This window comes from Macaca nemestrina, chromosome 8 (assembly GCF_043159975.1).
Source record: "Macaca nemestrina isolate mMacNem1 chromosome 8, mMacNem.hap1, whole genome shotgun sequence".
In the NCBI taxonomy this organism is placed as follows: domain Eukaryota; kingdom Metazoa; phylum Chordata; class Mammalia; order Primates; family Cercopithecidae; genus Macaca; species Macaca nemestrina.
The window spans coordinates 28,274,727-28,302,098 of NC_092132.1; the positions used below are offsets into that span (position 1 = coordinate 28,274,727).

A 27,372-nucleotide genomic window follows, 5' to 3' on the forward strand; every position below is an offset into this window, starting at 1 on the left:
ATCTGGCTCACCTCGTGTTCCCATTACTTTATAGTACTGTGACAGAAAGTCATTTAACCTTTAAACCTCACTTCCCTAATCTGTAAAATGGATACATAACAATAGTACCTAACTCATAGGGTTGTAGTCAAGATTAAATGAAATACAGTATGTAAAGCACTTAGTTCAATGTATGGCTCCAAAACAAATAATAAATGCCATCTCATTTAATGGTGCAGTACTCAGAGTTTATTTTATCAATAAACCCTTCCATCAGTTAGTGTTTATTGTCCGAAAAGAGACTGATGATGTTTAGTGAGCAGGAATCTTATTTATAATTATTTAGGTAAAAGCCCATCCATTGAATACTCTGTAAGCTGGTGGCTCTCCTAAAGGCTCCTGTCCATTTTTGCCCTACAGCTTTCTTTAAGATACCCTAAGTGACGGCTTGTGGTCACCAGATATTTTCTTTCTTTTGGTTGACCTTTGCTAGACTTCAGATGAGAAACTGCTACCTCTAGCTCTCCCATCGTATAAGCTAAACTATATTTTCTCTAACTAAAATGTCTATTTCTTATTAAGTAAAGCAACATTGAGATTGGAGGGCTTGGGTTGTGGAGTGAGACATGGTGTGATATTTGTCAAGTTGCTAACTACTCCCAGCCTCAATTTAAAACAAGGGAAGGTGACATTGTAGCTGAGACATGAGACCTGAATAACAATGAGAAGTCAGTCATGAGACCTTGAGTGGGACGGAGAAAAGGTGTGCAATGACAAATCTAGACATAAGAAACAGCAGGTGCAAATACCCTCAGGACAGAACAAAGATTGTTCACTAAAAAGTGTGTGAGAGAGAGAATGGTTTGGCTGTAGGCATTCCACAGCTGAAAGTTTATGAGGAAAGATACGTATCTTATACTTTATATTAAGCTGCTCCTACTTCTAGCATGCTGACTTAATTGGCTGATAAATTGATTCTCTCTCTGCTAGAATTCATCCCTGAGTTTAACCTATTTTCTTATATTCTTAACCATATGCAATCATTTTCCACTAAACCTCTGTGTACCCAAGTAATTTCACTCCCCACTTGGTATCTCTGGTTTCTAGCATTGTAACAGAAAACTATCATGACGGCCCCTCAAAAGCATTATATTTTATTACCTTTTTCCCCAGCAGCTAATTATCCACCCCATTCACTGCTCTGCTGAACTTCCTCCAATTCGTCTCTATCTTTTTGCTGCTGAGCTAACAAAATAGAATAGCCTTTTCTCTAAGAACAGTATTACCAAAAAACAGAGGGACAATCTCCCCTGAGTGCTTTACTTGGCATTCCTTTGTGCCCCATCCCAAACAGTCTGTTTATTTTCTGTTACCTGATCCCATCGCAAAATCATATCTGCTCTTCTGCCCACTATTCCTATGCCATTCTTGCAGCCAGCTTTCTAGGATTTGTCTTTCTCACTTATAGTGTCTGTTTCTGATATTCTCTCCCCAAGTGGCGGTACACTTTTTTGAGATGAATCTCAATTTCAACTCTACCTATACTTTCAGTAATTTTATGTCTGAAAGCGTTTCTCAATTATTTCTGTATTCAGCAGTGTTTTAGGGAAGCCAACCAACTACATCCACCCAATCCTAAATGAATAGAATCAGAAATTCTTAACTGTGATGTTCCTAGAGCAAAAATCCAGTAGAAAGGCAGCTTTTCCCAAGAAGGGGTGAAGGCCAGAGGCAGATCATATTAAGATAAACGAGACTCTAAATGTGTTGGTTTATGGGCCTGGAGGCCTGGATTTAGGTTGTGACTCTACATTTCATGTGTCCTTGAGACAGCCATTTCTCCACTCTGGTGCTCATTTTTATCTTCTATAAAACAAGGACTGAAACTATTCATGGTCTTCAAACCTTTTTTTTTTTTTTTTTTTTTTTTTTTAGCACTGGAAGTTTTCTTAACACACACGTATATGTAGCTCCAGTTGAATTTATTGGGCAAAAGTGACACTTTTGGAATTTGGAATTGAGGACTACTCAGTCCATCCATCTGCTGATCCCCTGGATAGTCTTCCGTGGGTCCCTGGGAACCCTCAAAATACAATTTATAAACTCTTGGACTGGATGGCTCTGTAAGCCCCTTTCCACTCTCTGGATCTGTAAGTATTAGGTGGTAGCTGGGAAAAAGAATTGTGCATAAATGAATACAAGGGAGAAATTAAAAGAAAGAGGAGAGAAGAGGCAAACTAGCATGAGTTGAGTGTCTATTATGTCCAGGCATCGAGAGCGGGCCACAGGCCTTCACCAACAGCAGATTCATGTGTATTCCCAACAGAAGTGCGTATCAGCAGCATGTATCTCTATGTATAGATAAACCAAACATTTCTGACATGAAACCAGAATTGTATCTTAAATATAATTAAGTATTCATATATTTTATTCTTGTATTACAATAGGCCATCCATCCTTTCCCAGAGAGCATTACTGAGCATTCAGTGTCAACGTAGCATATTCAGTAGCAGTTTATCCCAGACACACATCCGTGGAGAGGAGGGAGCTACACGCTTTCCTGATCATCTGGTTTCATATGAAGACAAAGGTTAAAGTAGGACAGACGAGTGATACTCTACCAAAGATTCTGAGTACAGCATTCTTAACATTCCTATTCTTCCACTAAGAGCAGGCAAAGGCAGGTGAGTTTGCTGATTTGTACTGATTGATCAGAATGCATGTTCTTGGCTGTATATGTATGATACACTATTGAAATAACCGGAGAAACCCTCATCCTACCAAGCATGTATTCATAGAAAAATGAGATGACCGTTAGCTTAAATTCTGCTTTCTCAGGGAGGTCTTGATTGACTAAATGCTCGAATTTTAAATTAGCTCTTCCTGTTTTTCCCTCTTTTTCTACCCTGTTACTTAGCTTCACAGAACGTGTGTGTGTGTATATATATGCACACACACATATAAACGTATATATACACATATGCTTATGTATGTGTATGTATGTATATATGTGTGCATATATGTGTATATATGTGTGTACATATATACATACATACATACACACACACACACACACATATATATATATATTTTTGAGATGGAGTCTTGCTTTGTCACCCAGGCTGGAGTGCAGTGGTGCCATCTCGGCTCACTGCAAGCTCCGCCCCCGAGTTCACACCATTCTCCTGCCTCAGCCTCCTGAGTAGCTGTGACTACAGATGCCTGCCACCATGCCTGGCTAATTTTTTGTATTTTTAGCAGAGACGGGGTTTCACCGTGTTAGCCAGGATGGTCTCAATCTCTTGACCTCATGATCCGCCCACCTCGGCCTCGCAAAGTGCTGGGATTACAGGCGTGAGCCACCGCACCTGGCCCGGAACTTATATAATTTTTAAATTATATGTTTATAGATTTAATATCTCTCTCTCTCTTCCAGCCTGCATGTTCCATGAAGGCAAAAATGGGATGACTCTATTCATTTATTTTCTGCCTCCCCACTAGAGTATAAGCTTCTTAAAGATAGGGGCTATGGTCATTATTCTTAGCATCTCCAGCTCCAGTGGCAGTAATAAGACAAAGAGTGCCAGATGGCCCAGTGCTCCATGACTTTTTGTGTGAGTGGGAGGTGGGGAGAGGTGAAGGCTTCAAGGACAAGTAGAACTTGGAGTTAAAATGTTGCTAAGAAAAATCTGACAGTGGTCACATGACAATATGTCATTTCCTCACTCTGCTCCATCTTTGCAGGTAGTTCCCACTCTTCCTAAGAGTGATGACTCTTCCCTTATAATAATATTATTAATAATGATGAGGGTTTAAATTGGTGTTTATTATCTATTTGCGAAATATTAGGTGTCAATTATCCTAAGCATTCAAACTATTAATTTAATAACTTCTGTGTGTGCTCCCAGGACGCCAGAACAGTATCTGAGTCTGATTTGCAAATGTAGAATAGAAGATTTCCTTGACCCAAATGTTAGATGAACCTTAAATCAAAGGCAGACTCAAGTCATTACAGCATCTACTTTCTTCAAGCTCACGTAGAACCAATTGGGTTCCATTTACCAAGCAAGGCAGGCATGTGAAATGTGGAACAGCAAGTCAACTTCATGCTTCACTGCAACTTCAATCATTTGGAAGCAAATATCTAGACATTTTGTAAGAATTGTTCATCTAAGCTCAGCAGGAACAAGTGCCTCTATTGATTAGCAATGTTTACCACATACATGGATGAGGAGTAGCAGGGGTCACTCAATGTACTCATCAAACCTAGCCCTTCTGCAGAGAAAATAAGTTCTCCTTCTTAATAATACACCTGGAAAGAGCAAAGTTCAAACCCCATCAGTGTATAAGACAGACTATAACATCAAGACAGTCTTTCTCCTTTCCAGAATTCCTGGCCAGAAATACAGCCACAAGAGCTGGTGTGAGAGAAAGATGATGAAAAGGTGAGCCCAAGAATCAAGAATGTGTAAATGAAGAGTTGAGAGCTGTTGCTCTCTCAACAACAGCTCAGTGCTTCAGCCCATAATACTCTCAGGAAAAATTTCCCTGAACTCTTACCCAAACTGGGTCTGACTTCCTGTTCTGTGATATCACAGGTCTTTATACATTTACTCCATAACACTAAGAACAGTTTGTAATTATATAAGTTTATGACCAGCTGAAAAACATGTGCCTCCAACTAAACTCTAGGCTGAACTCCACAAAGGCTGAAACTATCTGTTTTGCATTGTTCACAGCCAGTTCCCACCTCACTGCCTAGCAAGTAGAAGCCCTCAATAAATACTGCTTACTTGACTAAAGGAATGAACAAGGCAATGGATTTTGGGGAAGCTTTATCGGGAGGCTTTGACCATCTCCCTATTCCAAAAGATATCATTTGTACAAGGTTGTTGCTGCTTTTTGTTTAATTCACTTTGTGATTAACTCAGTTTGGGAGATGAGCAAAGCAGAATGAATGACAACTTTGTCAAGAAAGTCCCATTTTAAGAAAAAAAGATCATTTTGGCAATATAAAAGTATTTTTTTTTGCAAAAAAAAAACCCTGTCAAGTTTAGTTTCTAGTGTTACTAAAAGTAACAGTAACTACTAACACTAGTTACTAACTAGTAACATGTTACTGTTATAACTAGTAATACTAGTGACACTAACTAGAACAAATAATTGAGTGAATAAAACCAACTAGTAACGATGACAGCAGTGGCCCATCTAGAGCAGCTGCTGCTATGACACCAGCTACAGTGGGGAAGGTGCAGCCAGGGCTGTGTGCTACACAGAGCTAATGGGGGCTGGGAGCAGGCAGGAGCCCCGCCCTTCCTGGCGCAGCTGCAGCCACATAAGCCACGGCTGAGGACCTGGGCATCTCTGCACTCTTAGGGGCCTGGGAAGACCCCGCCTACCCCCAAGGCCCGGAGATATCTGCTCCCGCTGCCTGGCATGTTCCTGGCATCAGCTCCAATCTTGGAGCAAGGTTGGGGCCACACCCAGGTGCTGTCACAGCCTAGCCAGGTGTGCACACACTCAGGGCAGCACTGCCATGCCAGCCCCCTGCCACCTAGACTCCCTGTGAATTTGGGTCCCAACAAGCATGGGAAGGAGGCTGTGGGCAGTTCAGCTCTCGCCTGCAGGTGCCCCATGGCATGAACAACCTGGACACCATGAATGGCAACAGGAGGCAGACGGGCTTCTGGGTGGAAAGGGACAGGTCCCAGGTGAAGCCCCACCTTCAAGCCAGGGAGGGCCTGAAGCCTGGGGGCCAAGGCTGCTGGTCCCACGAATGGGAGTGGGAACTTGTGGTGCTTTTTCCAGGCCCACCCATGGCCACTCATGGACCAACTGGCACACACTTCTTCCCCTCTGAGGCCCATAAAAGCTCCAAACTCAGCAAGACTCAAACAGAGGATGGGACAAGCATCTGCAAAGAGGAGCTACCCACACCAGGGCCTCCTCTCTGCTGAGAGCTGGACACTCATCAGGACACCCTGCCTGCAGAGAGGAGCTGCCCATTCCAGGGTCCCCCCTCTGCTGAGGGCTGGCCACTCATCAGGACACCCTGATTGCAGAAAGGAGCTACCCACTGCGGGTCTCCTCTGAGCTGTTCTCCTCTGAGCTGCTGCTCAATAAAACTCCTCTTCACCTTGCTCACCCTCCACTTGTCTGCCTACTTCATTCTTCCTGGACACAGAACAAGAACTTGGAACCTGCCAAATGGCAGGGCTAAAAGAGCTGTAACACAAACAGGGCTGAAACACGCCCCTTGCTCACCATTTTGGCGATGCCAAGAAGGAGAGGAGAGAGAAGATGAGAAGAGCTGTGGCCCTTCGGGGAGCCCAAACCTAGGGGCTCCCTGAGCCAGGGGTATGACACCCTCTTTGTGGCTCTGCACCTCTTGGCATATCCAACCTTCCAGGCATCACCACATTCCCCAGTGCCAGCTGTGGAAGCTGCTTGCAAGATGCTTGGTCCAGTCAAAGCCTCACAGGGAGCCAGCACCTATGCTGGTGCCTGGAGCTGCCCAACCTGCCCCAGTTGGTGTGCCTGCCTGTGCACAGTGGCTGGACCATCCCATGCTCACTCACATACTCCTTGCCACTCCACACCTGGTTTACCCTTGGCAGTCATGGGATTCAAGTCAGAGCATGAGCCAAGCACAGCCTGCCAGGCCAAGTTGGCAGAATGAGTCCAGAGGGCCCAGACAAAACTCAGGCAAAGGCACCACTGGCCACAGAGGTTTCTGGCTGGTGAAGCGACACCCCAAGAATTCCATGACAGTAACTCGGGTTAGTAGTGTTACTAATGAGTTAGTGTTACTAAATAGCGTTACTAGTGAGTTTTATTCACTTGTAACACTAGTAGAAAAACAGTTGAGTGAATAATAAAAATAGGCCCTCACTAGCAATGACCAGGCCTCAAAAGGGTATAAACCAATATAAGCTCCCACATCTGATGAAGCAACTTTGGTGTGAAGAGGGGCAGGGGGCTAAGGACCACTGAGGAGAAATGGAAGAGAAATACTTAGAAGAACCAACCCATTAAGGTGAATGTGTACCCATTCTTATTAAGTCTTGTCTTGTCTTGGCTTAAGTAAGATAAGACTTAATGAGTACACATTCACCTTACTTGGTTGAAGTTTCAAAGCCCATCTCAACTCCTTGGACTTTCTTTTTTTAAAAGTTGCTGAAGTTGTGGGTCCAGAAGCTGTCAAGTCATGGTCTAAGAGGAGTCACAGACATGGTTATCAGCAGCTACTTTCATTCTAAGAGAAGGATACCTGGGCCGTGAGAGTATCTTACCTCATGGCCAGGAGTGGAAGATTAGGGAGGAGAGGAGGCTGTCCACTAAACTCAAGAAAGAAAGATCCTGTTCTTTTTTAAGACCTTAATATTAAGGGCTAAATTCTATCAGCCCCTGGTAAGGACAGACTAGGAAGTAGTGAGACAGGCTAGTAGTCCACATCTTAGATCCTTTAGCTGATACCGGGGGTATCTGACATTCCTCCCAAATGAATACAAGCTATCCTATGAGCAGAGAAGAACCCAGAGTAAGTCATGCAGCCTGTGAAAGACTCTGATTGCTCAGGTAAGTTGACTCACTCCAGTCGCAAGCAAGGAGGCACAGCACAGCTTTCACCTGCACAAAATAGAGGTTTGCTCAGGCAGCATCCTTGGGAGCCTTATCTCAGTGTCTCCCTGGACCAAACAAGATGAGACGCCTCCCCAGCTTGTATCAGGGTCTCACTATAAGGGCACTGGCCTGTGCCTCCCCAGCTCTGCTTCTTACATTCTACTTTGTAGTCTCAGCTGGCCTTCTCTACCTATCTCTTTAGGTATCTCTCTATCTCTTTAAGTCTAGGTACTAGTGGGCACTCAGGAAATCTTTGTTGAATCAATGTTCACATCATTAGTCTAGTAATCATGGCTAGCTAAAAATTTTTCCAGGCCCAGTGCAAAATGAAAATTTGGAATCTCTCCTTCAAAAGACAGGAACAAGAGGGCTGTTAAAGGCACTAAGATCCAAAGGGATTTTTTTTTCCTTCTATGTTTTCTCTCTTAACTCGTGATAGTGTTTTTTAATTTGCTGTTTAATTTGTTGTAAGTAAAGAAAAAATAAAAATTTAAATGATTAGCATTAATTTTTCTATTTATCTTTATATCATGCAATGACAATTTGAAGTGCAAATGTAAGAACATTTCGCTCATATGAGTCACTAAAATTACTGAAAATCATTTTGCTCATATGAAGAGTCACTGAAAATATAATTTGTATTTCACAACTCATGTATTTGTATTTTGTTTTTACCAGAACAGTTGAAATGCTGTACAAAACTAACTCAACAGTTTTTATGTCACTCCTTGTTACAATTCTACCAACACTCTCTCCCTTCTACTTACTGATGATTAATGATGAGTAAAGAAAAAGAAGGATGTGTTGTCCTATCTTTCCCTTTCCTTCTAGGTCATCATTTTCAGCATAATACAGGGAATTATGTAAGAAAAGACATGATGGGATTTCTTGGTCTTTTATGTTTATTTGAACACCACTGCCTGTCCCTAAGAATCATAGTGAGGACCTGTGTGCATTTTCTCTATGCTGTATATGTGCACAATGCATTAGCAATTGGATCAGCCCTGAAACTGACATCAAAGTCTAGGTCAACTGAATGGTTTTCACATAGCCCACAGAAATACCTTCATTTTCGTACCTTATAAGATTGTGTGGCTTATAAGGTAAGCCACATATATATTGTGGCTAGAGATAAAGTGAGGAAAGACAATGAGGGAAATACATAACAGGGGATTTCTGAGGCCAGTTTTTATTCATCTATTTCTAGTCCCAAGGGTTTAAAGCAGATTAAACACAAACAAAGCTCCTGACCATTGTGGCTCTGTGGGGTCCACAGGGTTTATTTCCCTTACCACCAAGATAATTCAATTCAACAAATATTATTGAGTTTTACCATATGCTTGCTGTGACAATGCCAAAACCATCTACGGAGGCAGGGCAGAAACTGAAAGCTGCCTGGAGACCAAGCTTTTCTTCCTGGGAAACACACAGATATTTACCAAAATGGAATAAAGGACTTCTGAAAGAGAAATAAATGGATTCTGTACAGGAAACTATGTCCCCATCTTCAGTGTGTACAAAATTACACATTCCTCACCCTGAAACTGGTTTTGTTCATGCCCCGTTCAAGCAAGAAAGGAAACCTGGGGTCAGATTAAGACAGCCTTGGCTTTCTGTCCTTTGCACTCATTGAAGTTAGGAATGTTACACCATGTAGAGCTGGCAAGAGATTTTAGAAAGACTTCTATGATTTTGCCTCAGGAACAGGTGCTGAGATGAAGTGGCTCTGCCAATCTAAGTGGAAAAAAAAAAAAGATGTTTTCAGATTAATGGTGAACCTAATCTTGCTGTGTTCTAAGAGTGAAGAAAAAATTCAAAAAATGGTTTATTCATCCATTTATTCCAGACATTTTTATGAACACCTACTTTATATGTGAGGTACTGAACTGGGTGTTGCAAAAACAAAAATCAGTAAAACGAGTAAGACACTGGTTTTGCCCAGAGTACTCTCAGTCTAGTGGGAGAGACATTGACATAAAAAACAAATTAAATGCAATTTGACAAATATAGAGAGCTAAGTATGGCTGCCATGGGACATCTTAAGGGCTGGCAACAAACCCAGTGCCCAGGCATTTAGCAACTCTGCTATGGAATGAATGTGCTTTCCCCAAATTCATATTCTCAAATCCTAATCCCCAATGTGATGGGATTAGGAGGTGAAGCCTTTGGTATGTGTTTAGATCATAAGGGCAGAACTCTCATTAATGGCATTAGTGCCCTTATTAAGAAACCCAAAGTAGCTCTCTCACCCTTTCTACCATGTTAGGACCCAGCAAGGAGATGACCACCTAGGAACCAGGAAGCAAGACTTCACTAGACAACAAATCTCCCAGTGCTTTGATCCAGGACTTTCAGTCTCCAGAACTGTGAGAAATAAGCTTCTTTTGCTTATGTTACCCAGTCTATGATAGTTTTTTATAGCAGCCCAAACTGACAAAGACAAGCTCCTTGCACAGAAAGGCTCCTTAATAAATATTTAGTAAATGCACAAATGAATGAGTAAATGAAGATTTCTTAGGGGAGTTAGTAGATAAAGCTAGTCTTAAAAATGTATTAGGAGTTGGCTGGGCACAGTGGCTCATGCTTGTAATCCTAGCACTTTGGGAGGCTGAGGCAGGTGGATCACAAGGTCAGGAGTTCGAGACCAGCCTGGCCAATATGGTGAAACCCCATCTCTACTAAAAATACAAAAATTCGCTGGGCATGGTGGCAGGTGCCTGTAGCTTGGGAGGCTGAGGCAGAAGAATCGCTTGAACCTAGGAGGCAGAGGTTGCAGTGAGCCAAGATCATGCCACTGCACTCTAGCCTGGGCAACAGAGCGAGAATGTGTCTCAAAAAAAAAAAAATTATTAGGAATTATCAAGATTGTTTCAGGAAGAAAGAACAACTGCAAAATCCCAAGTGCAGAAGGCAGCAAGGCATGTCCAGGAAAACCCAAAGAGGTAAGTGTGGCCAGACTGTAGGGTGTGAAAAAGGGAGAGGTAAGCAATGTGCATGAGGAAGTGAGTAGGAGTCAGTTATGATGGAGCTTCGTAAGTCATGCTGGGGTATCGGACTTTACAGAAAGGGCAATGTGGAGCCCATAAGAGTACAAAGGAGGAGGAAAGAGGTGTGAATGATTTGTGTAGTAGGAAGCTCATTCTGGTTGCAGTGTTAAGTATAGATTGCAAACAGCTAGTATATGAATACAGTGATGCCAGCTGAGCCTTGCCATAATCCAGACTGTCATCAGAGATAATGACCACCAATGGAAGCAGTAGTGGGGATGGAGAGAAGTGAAAATGCTCAAGGGATATTAAAAAGTACAAACATAAGAGTTTCTGATGACTGGGTATTGGGATGTGAATGAAGCAGGAGTCCAGATTTCAGATTTGGGCAAGTAGTCAATGTTGGCACCATTTCTGAAATAAGAATCTACCATTGCCCCCATAAAAAAGAATCTTGTTTGGGGAGATGGGAGATGAAAATTCAGCTGGGTTTGAGGTTGCTAAGGAAAACTCATGCTGAACTATTGAGTAGTTTGTCAGTTATATAAGTCAAGACCTGTGGAATCTGAGGCTAGAAAAAATACTTAAGAGAATTTTGTATGTATTTAAAGTTGGGTAATTAGAAAAGCCCACCTAGGTAGATTGTACAGTGAAAGCCAAAGAGGCTAGAAAATGGAATACCAACACAAATACAGTGGAGCAAATGAAAACCTGAAAGGAAATAAAATGGAAGTTTACCCAAAGACTGTAATGTCATAGAAACCAAAGAAGAGAATATTTCAAGGAGGAAGACACCAACACGGTGAAATATGCAGTGAGGACAAGTAGGATAAGAATGCATGCATGTTCAAGTGGATTTGGGAAAAAGAAGATTACGTAACACCTTGGTGAGAGGACTTTTAGCTCATTACCTGGAATGGCACACATGGATACACCCATGTGCTACCTCCAGCACTGGGTGCAATATCAGGATCCACCTACCAACCAACCTCACCTAATACAGTCAGCCAAATACGAGCTCTGCCTCCAATATCTGGACTCAACAGGATCCCACCACCATCTGTAAAATCATAGGGTCTATGTGCACACTGGGTCCTTGGAAAAACACGTGTATTACCTATAGGTGTTGAAGGCTTTCTTGGGTTTACTTAAGCATAATTTTTAAATTGTCTTTTCAGTAGCTAGCAGACAGGAAAACAAATTTGTCTTAAACACCTTGAGTTTATAGGCTTCTCACCCCTCGGCAGCTGCCACTGGCAAATCTAGTTTAAGAAATGGGAGATGAGGGAGATATGCATGTTTTTCACTGTCAGAACTTGAGAGGCAGTGATGGAATAGTTACAAAGTGGCAGTTCTCAGCAAGTATTTGGGTTATTAATGTGCATGGTTGGAAGGCTGTAGCTTTCTAATTTGAAAGAGGTCTACTAATAGTAATACTGGACTCTAGGAATCAAGGGGGGAACCTGGGCATCTGCATTGTACTAAATGTTCACAAACTTTCACAGTTTCTTCTAATTTGTAAGATCAGTTTTCTGTTTCTTTAGCACTCTCCCTCCCTTATATTTATATAGTAGGGGGGAATCTTGCACATAAAACAATCATAGCGTCAGGGGATCTTCATGGCAAAGCCTTTAGGTATCAGCTACCTATGCAATTTTTCTCACCTTTCCAAGTTCTTTCTTGGCTTTCTTGATCTCTGCCTTACGCTTTCTCTCTGTTTCTCTTTCTCTCTCTCTCCATTCTCTCTCTCTCCTTCCTTTGTCCCTCCTCCCTTTCTCCTTCCCTCCCTCCATTCAATCATCCTTTTTTCCTCCCTTTCTTTCCCACTTTACACATTTACCTTTCTTCTTCTCTGTTCATCTCTCTCTCCCCCACCCTCTACTTTCTTTCTTTCCTCCCTGTCTCCCCATCTCCCCTTCAGGGTAAGATACCTGCACAGGAAGAAGTGGAAGACATAAATCATACTTAAACTGTTTAAAAGTCTAAAATGAATATAAAAATTTTTAGACCCGGAACCAGGAAACATTAAAAAGAAGCAATAGATCTGCCTAAGAAGTGTGGGACAATAAGCCACCTACCCTATTATGAGAGAGTACAGTTGACATTGAGCCAGATAAAAGTATCATCAGTTGCTAAGAGCAGCATATAATGAGGTAGAAATGTCAGAAGTTCCTGAATCAAAAAAAAAAAAAAAAATCTAAGATTGGAGTTCCAGAAACTCACAGAGAGTACAAAATACAGCAAGACAAATAAGATCTGTGAATAACACAGGGAAAATGCAGAAGATGAGAAAAAAAAAAAAAAAGATGAAGCCAGCTTGAAAGGTAGTATGATATCATACAGGCTTAGCTAGAGTTGCTTGAACAGAACAGAAAAAGGAAAGACAGCCCAAGGAATTAAAAATGATGAGCCACCTCAAATGAAGGCTGAGAGAGGAAAACATATCCCAAGACAGATTAAATGTGCTTTCCTAACACATTTTTGTGGTCATCGGTGTCCACACTAGTTAATTAAATACCTATCATCTGCTTCATAATTTAACCTCATCCTTGGGCATCAAGTTCTGGCTCTCTATGAAATGGTTTCTCATTTCCTACTAATGTAAATTACCACTGTTGACTTTCTACTTGACCACAACACAGCTTTTTAGATCCCAGACAAAGCTGAATGCCAATCACATACTGTTTTTTCCTTCAAAGTTACCATATCCCTGGATTCCATTTCTGAGAAATCCCATTATAACCCGAGATTTTCTGTGCTAGAATATGTTTTCCATAGAGTTTACCTTTAAATGCTGACCCTGAAGGAGATAGCCATGTGAAACTCCTATATACAGACAGCCAGCAGCAAAGAAAGATAAAATATTGGTGGGGACAATTAATTTGTGTCTAAGATGGTTTTCAGTTACAGCTCTTCGCACTCATTTTGATACTTTATTTTCTCCCGATCCATCTACGAATGTTAAGATTTTATCAGAGTGATTGTAATTCCTCATAATTTGCCCGTGCCATCATGATGAGTAGAGTGTACTTTCCAGCCACTTGACTTTAAGCCTAGTCATGTGACTTGCCCTGACCAACACAATGTTAATAGAAGTAGCATAAACAGAAATGTGAACTGTGCTTACATAGTTTAACTTCCTTTCTTTTGTTTCTGTCTTTATAGGTGAGAAGAAAACACCTTGGTAGCTGCTGGATCAAGGCAAATGAGAGACACATGGAGGTCACCTAGATCCAACTCTACAGCTTGGAGCTAAGCCTAACTTAGCCAAGTCTAAGTTTGACCTCAGCCAATTCATAGATGTTTGAGCCAGAAGTAAGGTGCTTTTGTTGCTGGAAGCCAGTTACATTTTGAGATCTTTTTGAAAAAATATATTGTCATTGCAGACATAGCTACACATAGTTTTCCACGCTCTGGGAAGTCAAATTAAGCATGCTTAGACTTTTAGAACAGAAGTCCATTATTAGTATGGTGGCAAAAATGTTACAAGTGACATAGTCCTCTAATTTCCTTCTAGTCCTCTGCCTAAGAACTAGAGTACTTCATTTTGAAGTGGAGCCCTAATGGGAGTGTTCATCTTCTGTCACCAGGGTTAAGGCTCTTGATGCTTACTAGACACTCACAGTTGTTAGTTCCCTGGAAGACATGAAAGAGCTTGGTTGGCTCTGGAGTTGTCAGTCAATAACCAACTGTAACAGACCTACCCTTCCAACAAAATCTTGATTCAGGAAATTGAGTGTCTGCTTATAGTTAATCCTCTATTTTTTGACACCTAATAGGAGAAACATTTTCAAAAGATCAATGACCTGACTCAGTTAATATGCAAGGAAAAATAAGCAGTTCCAAACTTGTCAGTTTATCCGTCATCCCTTATCCAAAATCATTCAACTCTCTTGGAATTATTTTGTTCTCCATACTTACCCAACAAATATCTTACTTTTGTCTTGGACTTTCTTTTATAGTTATCTCACATAAGCTCCTTGTGACTAAGGGCACATATTTGGAATCAGACTACTCAAGTTCAACTCTTGGGTCTACCATTTAGTAGCCTGTATTACTTTGGGCAAGATAATTAAATTCTCCAGGTCTAACTTCTCCCATTATAAAATAATAATAGTTATTACCTGCTAGGATTGTCTTGAGAAGTAAATGAGATAATTCATAAGAACCCTTTAGCACAGTGCCAGCCACATAATGAAGGCATAGTAAGGGAAAGTTATTATGCTGCTGATAATACTTGTCTAGGCAGGGCTCTCATATTTTTCTCTGGATCCCTTACTGTACAATTCATCTGTCCAATGACATGCTAAGATTGTTTTAGAGTGAGTTGCTTCAGAGTTGAATAATTCTAACAGTATATTCTCACGTTTGGAAATAACTTGGAATTCCATTTAGTGTAGACATCAACAATGAAATCTCTAGAGGATTAGTAATTTCTACAGTTTTTATTCATTATAGAGACACCAATGAAAAGAACTGGGTAGAAGGTCAGGAGGTCAAAGAGATTGAGTTTAAACCCTCACTATGCTGAGTACTGTTAATAATGGTATGATCTTAAGAGATCTAATCTTTAGTTTTTCCCACCTAAAAAACAGAGTTGTCATGAGTATTTAATAATAGAGGGTAGTATGTAAACTTCCTAGCATATAGCAACTGCTTAATAAATATAAGTTACAGTTTTTTCTAAATTTGCCAAAGAGCCAAGGGAAAAAATGAAGATTTTGTAGCCAAAACCATTTCTCTTTCTCTGTTATGTGCCTATCTGTTCCAGAAACAGAATTAATTCCCTGAACCTCATTAAAGGAAGGATTTGAACATTTTAAAAAAGTCAATCTCTTTGGGTTTGTTATTGCTTGTTTCCCATACCTCAGAGACACAAATACAAACTTTTATAATGTCATCAGGAAGAAGGGGAGGTCAAACACTCCTTAACTCAATAATTGTAAGGTTATTATTTTGCAAGGAATAGAGTCAAAATTCCATTCATGTGAGGACTGTAACTTCTTCATTACTCCTTCAGGCAAGATGTCCTTGATTTTAAGTAGCTCATGTAGAAACTAGTTATAAGTCTTTAATAGAGAGACTGTACTGGAATTATAGGATATACTTAGGGATTTGAGCTTCCCCACCCACTTGCTTTAGAGTGACAGTTCACACCTATAAAAACACAAAAGTCCAAGGGTTTATTAAACATTAGAAGACCCAAAAAGCCAAGACTTTTGCCCGTAAAAGTGATGCTTCCTAAGGGGAAGAAATGGAATTTCTCAGAGAATACAACTTGGCTTGACCAATGGACTGTACAAGGAAGATTAGGAGGTAACTACTGGGGTAAAAGAGAGATGGTTGCATCTTTCTGGAACACTCTAATAAAACTGTAAGTTTTTCCTGATTTCTTCTTTTATGTGATAAAAGGGTCAAATTTGATACATAAAGTCATAATGTCCCACATGTACTGCTCAGGAACATCTGTTTAGTCCTACTACAAAACTTGGGGAACATGGTTTCCTAATGCGGTACCAGTCCTCTCTTCATGGATTACTTGGGAAAGAAATTCTGACTGGCAGACTCCACAAGTATAAGACAGTAAGAGGCCAATTTCTTTATTCCTCTCCTCTTCTCCACTTGTCCTCCCACCTCAGCTTTGGGAGAATAACAAAGTGTGGAATAGAAATAAAGGAGCCTTGTTGTATTTCATTGGCCTCAAGAGGTCTCATCTATTAAAGAGATCCATTATGTTACTCTCAGAGAAAATTATAGTCAAAAATATTTCAAGTTTTAGGGAAATACTGAATATATAAGGATTCTGTTACTTAATCTCTGTGCTCTTATCTTGGGATGGCAAAGCTCAGTGAGGCTATCTTGAAAGTAGCCTGAAATCAATTGATCAGATGCTACTTGGCAGGAGGAGCCCACCAGGAGGATCAAGGACATGGGTGACACAGTGAGTGTAATTAGTCGTCAAGATAGGCTAGGTTAGGTGTTAGTGGCAAATTATCTCCAAATCTCAGTGGCTTAGTACAATAAAGGCTTATTGCTGATTCATGCAGCATGTATACTGCAGGTCCAAAAAGGCTCTGTTTCACTCACAGATCCAGATTGTAACATTATTTGCCATCTCATAGCTACATGATCTAAGCATCAGTAGAAGGAAGGTGTCCTGGGTCAGGCTACCTGGAAAACAGATCAAGATAAAGATTTCTGTGCAGAAAGGTTATTGGGGAGGGAATTCTGATTGACATCTGCCAGGGAGAGCGCAAAAATGGTTGAGCAATCAATTGTTGAACTATGTTGTAACAACAAAGGTCTTGGCCAATCTAACAGGGAGTCCTGGAGTTACACTGGTTCTTCACAGTTGTCTCACCTTAAGGCAAGGGACCTGGGCCTTTATTATCCCTTATTAACCAGTCATTTGACTGTCTTGACCCCAGAGAGAGGTTATGACCTTGAGTAAAGTGGCTCTCCTCTACTGAGGATAATTCCAGGAGAGCAACTCAGCTGAGAGCTGTCAGCAATGGGAGGAATCAGAGCCTCAGTCCTGAAGAGCAGATCTGGGCCGCATATCATAGCATCCACTACAAGGGGTAAAGTGCGTGCACTTTTCACTGCCTCCACTTGGGAGAGACACATGCTATTTTTTGCTCTCTTTTCAATGACCAAAAGGAGTCACATGATTCTAATTGGAAGGAACCTGGGAAGTATGGGGAAAGCAAATAGAATATTCGGGAAGGATCATGATTTCTGCCACAATGGAGAAGAGATGTCCCTCTGGAGCTACTCATTTCTATTTCCAGTGGTGTGATGTCTTTTAGCCATGGTCACAATACAGGTTCTATTTTGCACTTGGCAACCAATGACTTTGTAATCACTTGTCTGGTTTCTGCCTGCTTTTCCTGAAAACTGTTTAGCCTCCTTTCCTTCCAACTGCAAGATCAGATCCTTCTCCCGAGCTCTTGTCCTTGTCTGGTCTGGGCATCAAGTCAAACTTCCTAGTGCTTTTTCTTCTCTTCTGGTGCTCCAGTTCAAACAAAACCAAAACCAAAAACAAAACAGGCTAATTCTCTAGTCCTGACTGAACACTTCTTACAGTTTCTCCCAAACTAAGGCTTTCTCTATCAATCCTATCTGTTGATTCAGAGTCCTGAACTCTACTTATTCTTGTAGGTCCTATCACACGACATTCACTTGTTTTCAAATTGTCTGCTCTTCTCCTTCACATTATCATGATCATTATCCTTACCTGAGCAACCGTCAACTGCCTTTTGTTGGATCTTCTACACTGTTCTCTCTAACCACCTACCTGGTTGGATTTCTGGTACCTGAAAACCCTGAAGCACTGGAACTCAGTCAAGACCACTAAACTGATATAAAAAGAAAGAAATACCTTCTCAACCTTAAAATTCTTTGAAAGTGCATTTTCTGTGATCAGCTATTTTTTTTTCTCTTTTAGTCATTTGGTTCTTTCTTGCTGTTTCTGTATATACACATTACTTTTCATCATTAGGGAGTCATTACATACTTCATCTAGACAGTGCCCTGTGCTTTAAAGACCTAGACCAATTATAATTAAAGCAGGGTATGGATCACTGCATACATGGTATTAGTCCTTGGACTCTCAGTAGCTATTGACCTACTTTAATAATTGACTGAGACTATTGATTCTTTAAATATAACTATATGTTTCTATCTTAGTGGAACCAATTACAGTTAATAAGTCTATTGAAGAATAGCTGACTTCTCAAAACTTGACTTAATTCTATCTCAGGGACTCAGAAGATAACTAATGACAACTAAGTGACTTCTGACCCATGTCTGACTGAGGCTGGGCTACTACTTGAGTCCAACTCCAACATCCTGTGACTATTTGCAGTGAAATAGTACCTAGAGGAGGAGAGAGCGCATGAGAAGAGCAGAAAATGCTAACAGAACAAACCATTGTTGTGAATCGGCAATTACTATCTATTTAATCCAGACTTCACAGACAGACAGCTGGCCACAGACAGGTATTTTTGTTATTAGGTGACAATTTTTGAAATTGGAAGACTTTATTTAAAAACTTGTATTCCAAATGTGAACTGAAAAGGCAGACCTGACAATGCCAAGTCCTCCTCCCTTGTGGCACTAATTAATGGGAGCCAAATAGTGGAGGGTCTCCTTCAAAAGGACAAGAGAATGCTCATTCTCCAGATCACCAGAGCCCCACTATTTCCCTTTGTTAGGGGCTGAATTGCAGTCCTCCAAAATTCATATGTTGAAGTCCTAGCCCCAACATGACTGTATTTGGAAATACAGATTTTAAAGAGGCAATTAAGGTTACATGAAGCCACTAGGGTAGGACCCTAATCCAATCTGACTAATGTCCTCACAAAAAGAGGAAGAGACACCAAGGATGCTGGCACACTGAGAAAAGTCATGTGAGAACACAGTGAGAAGATAGCGATCTGCAAGCCAAGGAGAGAGGCTGCAAGAAAAACTAAACCTGCCCACACTTTGATCTTGGTCTTGCAACCTCCACAACTGTAATATTTCTGTTATTTAAGCTCCTCAGTCTGTGGTATTTTGTTATGGCACCCTTGGCAGACTAATACATTCACCGTGCCCTCAACATCTATCACCATGCCTGTGCTTTAGGGTTTTTCTCCCACACCCTGATCCTTTCACTCATTACCTCCCTGAGTACAGTTTGACACCCATGATATCAATTTCACCAACAGTAAAATGCAGATGACTCTGCAGTTTACAAAAAATGACTTTGGAGGAAGATATTAAAGTAAATAAAATGAAACAAGATTAAATATTTAGGTGAAAACAGTTTCTACTAAGATAGATATTTTTGGCACAAAACAAACCACCACAAACAAAATTTTAACAGTAAATTAGTCCAACCACTGTGAGTAGCAGTTTGGAGATTTCTCAGAGAACTAAGTATTGAACTACCATCTGACCCAGCAATCCCATTACTAAGTATAAACCCAAAGAAAAAGAAATTGTCCTAGCAAAAGGATGCATGTACCCATGTGTTCATTGTGGCACTATTCACAACAGCAAAAACATGGAATCAACCCAGGTGCCCAACAATGGTGGACTGAAGAAAATGTGATACATATATACCATGGAATACTATGCAGCCATAAAAAATAATGAAATCATGTTCTTTGCAGCACCTGCATGCAGCTGGAGGCCATTATCCTAAGCAAATTAATGCAGAAACAGAAAACCAAATCCCACATGTTCTCACCTACAATTGGGAGTGAAACACTGGGTACACATGGACATAAAGATGGGAACAGTAGACACTGGGGCCTCCTAGAGGAGGGAGACAGGGAGGGGCAAGGGCTGCTCACTATGCTCACTACGTGGGTAACAGGGTCAACCATACCCCAAACCACAGCATCACACAGTATACCTTTGTAACAAACCTGCACATATATCCCTGAATCTAAAATAAAAATTGAAAAAGAAAAATAATTTAAAAATAAAAGGTATGTACCAAATGTTAACAGCAGTTATTTAAAGAAAGTGGAAATATGAATTGTTTTTATATTCAGTTTTGCTTCTGTATGTTCTACTTTTTCTATAATGACCATGGATTATTTGTAAAACAAGAGTAAAAGTGAATCTTAAAAAACAGATTTTTAAAAAATTATACCAGATATCAGGTTAAGAAAGATAGGGTGGTTAAGATCACTGAGAAGCAAAAAGAAAAGAAAATTCTGTGTTCGCTCCTTGTCTGTGCTCCATTTCCTTACTTTAAAATGAAGATAGTGATGTCAGGATGCATCCAATGTACACCAAGTGCAGATTAGAAGGCCTGGAAAAAATACTACCAAAGTGATTAGAGATATTTGTTCTGTTAGGATTCTAGGATGCTTTTAGCTACACAAAACAGAAATTTCAATTCAAGTTAGTCTAAACAATAAAGAATTGACTCGGTTTAACAACTGGGAATTCAAAATTGTGGTACGTTTTGCAATTGACTTACCCTCGTAGCCCCAGTTGTCTGTTTCTCTGTAGCTGTTTTAGATGTGTTCCTTACTGTGGCAGTGCTGGGCTTCACAGTCTGGAAACATATATATTTTCCTATAACTGCATCCTTTTCTAGAAGTACCCACCAACTTATCTTTATACCCCATTGGGTCAAATGCCCATGCCATTTCCTTGTTCTTAGCGGAAATGTCATGATCTGATTGGCTTAGCCCTGGGTTCCTGAACCCATTGTTAGCAAGGAGAATAGTACAATGAAGCTTAAAATAATCAAACGTCACTGCTAAGAGTTCTGATTTGGTTAGTTTACCCTGAGACACATGGGCTACTTGGTGGAGGTGCTAGATATGTGAACAAAATAAAGATCCTTTTACGGCACAAGAGAAAAGCCATCCAGGCAACCAACATTGACTACGATGTGCATATTTTAATTAGTAAAAGGAAGAGAATTCAGGCTGGGTGCAGTGACTCACTCCTGTAATCCCAGCACTTTGGGAGGCCAAGGCAGGCAGATCACCTGAGGTCAGGAGTTCGAGACCAGCCTGGCCAACATGGCGAAAATGTCTACCAAAAATACAAAAATTAACCAGGCAAGGTGGCCCACACCTGCAATCCCAGATACTCGGGAAGCTGAGGCAGGAGAATCACTTGAACCTGGGAGGCAAAAGTTGCAGTGAGCCGAGGTCACCCCACTGCATTCCAGCCTGGACGACAAAGCAAGACTCTGTCTCGAAAAAGAAAAAAGAAAAGAAAAAGAAGCAGGAAAGAAAAAAGAGATTTCAGGCCAGGTACGTTGGCTCACACCTTTAATTCCAGCACTTTGGGAGGCTAAGGCAGGTAGGTCACCTGAGCCCAGGAATTCAAGACTAGCCTGGGAAACATGGCGAAACCCCACCTCTACAAAAAAATAAGAAAATTATCTAGGTGTGGTGGCATGCATCTATAATCCCAGCCACTCAAGAGATTGAGATGGGAGGACCACCTGAGCCCAAGGAAGTGGTGGCTGCACTGAACTGTGTTCATACCACTGCATTCCAGCCTGGACAACACAGTGGAAAAAAAGAAAAAAGACACAGAATTCATAACTTTTGGAATTGTCTTACTTAAACCTTTTGATGTGCTAAGTGACATAATATAAATATATCAGTTAATTTCATCTTCACCACAGTCCTATGAGATGAGCTTTATGATGCCCATTTTGCAGATGAGGAACTGAGTGTCAGAGAGGAATGTCATGGTTTTAAAATCTAGAAAGTAGCCACATGCATGGACACAGCAACATGGGGGGAAAAAAGAAAAAAAAATCTAGAAAGTAGCCAAAAGTCAGAATCACATCTCTGCGACTTCATTCCTTTTATGTAAAATGAGAACAGCAATAGCACCTATCTCATAGGGTTTTGTGGCAACTAAATGAGTTGATACATGTGGCTTGCTTGGAAGAGTGTCTGGCACTTAGGAAGCAAGCAGTAGGACTAGAATTTTCATTCCTTCATTTCATGGAATCTATCCATCAACGGGAAGAAACTCCATTACTGTGGAACCTCTAAGAAAGAAAGAAAAAAAATCATGCTAATTAAACTATAACCTAAGACTGTCTTATCATTTAGAATTTTTATATTACATTTATTGCAAGAATAGTTTTGGCTTAATTAATCATAGATTTTTATCATAAATTACTTTTGTGCATACATGAAAAGGAAAATGTAAGAGAAATAAACTGGCTGAGGTATTCCTGACATTTCTCTAAAATTCAGTCTTAATCTTCATCACTTTTTCACTGAGTCTTTAATATCCAACTTCTTCTACACAGTATCAATCTGTGCCACAAAAAGTGCTAATGATGAAGTTGATAATAAAGTGTTTTCTAAAATCCGTACCAAAAACCAACTTTACTTTAGGTCTTCTTAACATAGTTTTGCAATTATGTACAGCTAGTCTTCTTTGACTTGCTCTAGAAAGATTGCCAATATCTGAACAAGTGGTTTCTAGTGGTTCAAATGAGTGATCCACTTCTGTCTCCAGGATTTTTTTCCAAACTGTTGACATCCATTCAACAAGTTTTGATGCTGACATTTTGAATGCATGTACAGGTCATACCAACCACTTCACAACTGCTGCCTCCCTGAGAGATAATATAAAATGCCATCAATTAAAATCAGTTTCAGAGATTTTAAGATGGGAGAGATATGCATCTCACAGATGATGAAATAAAGTAGCCATATTCTTCGTATTAATTTTTCTCTTATTCTTATAGGTTTGCATCCAAAGATCATAGACCTTAGATTAAAACCAAAATTCGATGCCAATAGCATAGAGTATTAATCAAATAGACAAGAAATGAATACAAATTGAGATACACTTCATTCTCACTGAGAAAATTAAGAGGTTAAAGGAAAGAGACATCAAAAAAGTTCAAATGAAAAAGTACCTTGTTTTATTGATTAGAGAAAATAAGCATAGAAGTGCCTATATTAGCAACCATAAGATTTTTTTTCTTCTTTTTAGAATGATGAAAAGAATCAGAAGCTTGAAGTGCAAAAACATTGAAATTTCCATCTAAGGCCTTCCCTTTGTCACTATGAGCAAGAGCCCTGACATTGCTATTTTTAACAAGCTCCTCCGGGGATTCTGAGGCATAATCTTTACTGGGTGAATAGATTGCCAGTGGCCCATACTCAGTTAGGTCACATAGGAGAGTTCAGAAAGGAGTAACCTGGGAGAATATCCCAAGATGCATGAGTGTAAACAGGTGGTCTATCAAGAGCTACATTTGCTAATAACTTTGCAGAATCCAAAAACATTCCAGTAGGTCTTCAAAAGTTTTATAATTACCTATGTCAGCCAAGAAGATTTAGAGAAATGGAACATACTCTACCAAGAGTCATCACAATCGATCTTGTCTTCTTTTAATGCTGAAATGTCCCTTCTAAAGACATTTTGCAAATGTCAAGATCACCTTTGCTAATTGCTGCTACACTTTACTGATTTAGTTCATCATGCAGTCCGTCAGTCAGTCAACAAACATCATTAATTCCTTCTCTTTGCCAGGCACTTTAATAGGTGCCACCAGAAAAAAAAAAAAAAAGACTATTTGATCCTTCTCCTTGAAGAAATCAGAGTCCCGTGGAGACAGATAAATAAGGTAATAATTAAAAAAGAGTGTGACATGTAGTTCAGTTGAAAGAAACAGAAGAAAGAGTAACTGAACCCCAAGCTAAAAACTGGAATAGGTGTGTCTTGGAGAAAAGAATACTTCCTGTGTTTAATAATAGCCTCGTTCTTCCTGGAAGTTCCCACTCCACTTTTTCTCCCTCTTTCTTTAGATAATCAGAATACAGGGGTATGATGACTGTGGCAGAGAGCTCTGCAATTTCTTCATTCATTTTCATGAGTAACTGTTTCTCAAAATTCGCTGCAGTTTAAATTTCTGAAGCCAAGAAAAGGCAGAAGGAACCAATTTCATATCTGATTACCTTCGGCTGTCTTGCCTTCCCAAAGGGAAAAACTCTAGCTCTTCACAATTTCAGTAAATATAGAAAAATAGACTTCTCCTCTTGAGACATTTATTTAACCAAAAATATTTGGAAGATGGTGTTACCTGGATGCTTTGATAGGAAAGGCTTAGAATAAATTTTATGGGCATATGTGGCATGATATATAAAACTGAACAGCAGCTAGAAAGCTAAGGAACTCTAGCTAAAGGGGGTACAGAAAATTGTACTATTTTGTAATTTTTTAAAGTCTGAAATTATTTCAGAATGAAAGTTTGTTTAAATACCAAAGAAAGAGAGAAAAGAAGAGAGAGGAAGAAGAAAGCAGGATTTCACCAAGGTTGGAGGGCAAGAGAAAGTAATGAGAGAGGAAATTCTAGGTAAAGGTACAGGGAGACACAAACCCATATGGTGTATCCGAATAACTACAAGTAGTCCGAAAGGCTGGATTATGAATATCTGAGACAGAGGGGACAGGAAAAAGACTAGACAAATGTGACACAAGAGAGACCAGATCATAGAGAAACTTGTACACCCTATCAAGGTATTCTGCTTGCATGTTATAGGGTTTCAAATCCCACTGAAGGGTTTGAAATATGAAAGTGACTTGATTACATTTGCATTCTACAAAGGTCATAGGTGTCAATATGAAGAATGGACTAGAGAAAGGTGAAGCTGAAGATGAGAAAACCAATAAAAAGGTGATTTAAACAGTCCAATAAAAGACTATAGAAAGAAAATTGTAAACTCACCCAAACTTTGATTTGAACTTGATTAAAATTGCAGTTGAAGCCACAAAGCACATATCACAATGACATTTTATGCGAACTCTCAAGAGGAAGGAAAGCTGTTGGTATGAAAGTCCTTGAGACTGCAAAGCACTGGACTAGAAATCTATGCTCTGTTATAAAAATATGGAAGAAGCTAAGAAATATTTGCAAGCTCATTTTCATAAAAGAATTATAAAGAAAGAATTAGTCAGGTTTACTGAAAAGTTAAACCTATAGTACTTCATATATTATTGTTATAAACTTGAGATTCTGCCCAGTTAGCTAAAAGAGGGAGGAGGATTTCCAGTAATATTTTGCTTCCTAACCAGAAAGACAGTTCTCTCCTATGAATTATAGTTCTTAATTTCAAGGTTACTGTAAGCTTGTTTACTATGTTTGTGATCATATGTCTTTGCTCACTATTTTTTTGTTATAGGAAGTTGTGTTTGCTAGATTATATTAGTTATAGAAATTGAGTTTATTCACTAAAATTGGATACTAACTTCTTTCTGTAACTTTTCCACTACATAAAGGCACGAATTCACTTGCTGGTTAGACAGTACTGACTGTTGCTGTTGGTTTTCTCCCTATAGACCTATTTAAGAAAAGAAACTAATGCAGAATTCCAAGACGTTCATTGTAAAGCATGTACCATTTGTTTCTCCCACAATGACAAGGGTCCTAACCTAGAACACGGGTGATAATGGAGAGAAACAAATAGAATCAAGCAATTTTATAGAGGCAGATAAATAGATCTTACTCTTTTAATGAGATATGAAGGATGGAAAAGAGTAAAGGGTATTACTAGATTTCTGTTTTAAGTGACAAGAAATATAGCGGTGTCATTAAACATGGTAGAGTACAAAGAGCAGGTTCAAAAGATGACAAGTATCACTTAAGACATATTGAACTGATGTGCCTGTAATTACATTTAAGGAAATATTGAGCAGATCATTGAAAATATGGATCTGAGGTCAAGGGAGAGACTCGGGTTGGTGATAAAGATTTAAATATTATCAATGTGTTAGTGATAGTGGTGGCTATGACATTGATGCCCCCTGAAATAACGATTCTATACATCCACATAGCATGTAACAATTTTCAAAGCACACTTGGCTTATAATACTATCTCCTCTAAGGTAAGCAAGTCAAAAGTAGTTATTCCCATTTTATAGATGAAAACACTAGGAACTAGACAAGATAAAACAAGCCCAAATTCATGAGTCTATGCTAGAGTTTGGATTCTTAGACTCCAACAGTGGTGTTCTTTCTTTTGTTCCATGTTGACTCAAGATGAAACCACAGCATACAAAGTCCATGGGAAGGATCATGAGGCTTTTAATACTATGCCCTCCAAATTGAGTAAATCTAATCACTTAGAAACAATATCAGATTCTCCAGTGCACTAAAATCATAACAACTTAAACACACACAAACATGCACACATTTCATTCTTAAAGACCTTTAGGTAGTTATTACCTTCTTCTCACACTTGGCATCTGTCTCCTTCTGGTACATTTCGAAGTCTTCCACCTTCTGTCACAGGGAAAGAAGAACCACCTCCACCCACACACCCCAATTAACCAAGTATGATGCTGCCTTCTACTTACTCTCCTGTGGCAAGAAAGATTAACTTTCCCAATGCCATCTACCTTAATTCATAAACAAGCAGAAAGGACAGAATGAGTAGACTGTCAGGTCCCACCTACCAACCCTATGAACTGTTTGTGGAGGGCTGATGGGGAACTTAGGCAGGCACCAGATCACAGAAGAGCCATGTCATCCACTGTGCCATTGGGTTTTATGATCCATGTGACTCAGATCACAATATTCTCTAGGCTAAAATATCTCTTATGAGAAACTGGCTTAAACTTATAAGAGAGTATTTATTTTCCAAAGGGAAAGAGTTTTCAATAGGTGAGGTGAAAATGGTACTGAATGAGAGAGACCGGATTGCAAAGGAAATTTTTTAAAGAATAGTGGTCTATTTTAAGTCAAAAAGCAAGAACTATTTGTAGAGTAGAAAGAAGTATCGGCCACGCACCGTGGCTCACACCTGTAATCCCAGCACTTTGGGAGGCTGAGGGGGAAGATCACTTGAGATCAGGAGTTCAAGACTAGCCTGGCCAACATGATGAAACTCCATCTCTACTAAAAAATACATCTAATCAAGTTAGCTGGATGTGGTGGCACACACCTGTAATCCCAAATACTCAGGAGGCTGAGGCATGAGAATTGCTTGAACCCGGGAGGAAGTTGCAGTGAGCGGAGATCATGCCACTGCACTCCAGCCTGGGTGACAGAGTGAGACTCAGTCTCAAAAAAAAAAAAAAAAAAATAGAGAGAGAGAGAGAGAAAGAAATATAAAAGGAACCAGAGAAGGAAACAAAAGCAATGTTACTAACAAAAATCTCTACCCTTAGAAGTAGTGTGCACTCAAGCATGCAGAATTGCATCTACTTTACAAAGTGGAAAATGAACATTTTTCAACTAGAATCACAATGGTGGCTATGGAAATGCAGCAAAATGATCCAAAATCAA

General features: G+C 39.9%; 1 long non-coding RNA gene across 15 annotated transcripts in view; it reads left to right on the plus strand.

Moving 5' to 3' along the window:
- LOC105475937 (uncharacterized) overlaps window positions 1-16,212 on the plus strand; it is a 459,161-nt gene extending 442,949 nt beyond the window's left edge. For 12 of the 15 annotated variants that reach the window (XR_011606791.1, XR_011606795.1, XR_011606792.1 and 9 more), the window contains one exon: window positions 13,755-16,212. This is a non-coding gene — a long non-coding RNA (uncharacterized lncRNA). Of the gene's footprint in view, window positions 1-2,426; window positions 2,664-13,754 lie in introns of all 15 variants that reach the window. The other 3 variants (XR_011606790.1, XR_011606794.1, XR_011606799.1) reach the window with 1 other exon arrangement.
- The last annotated feature ends 11,160 nt before the right edge of the window (window positions 16,213-27,372 follow it).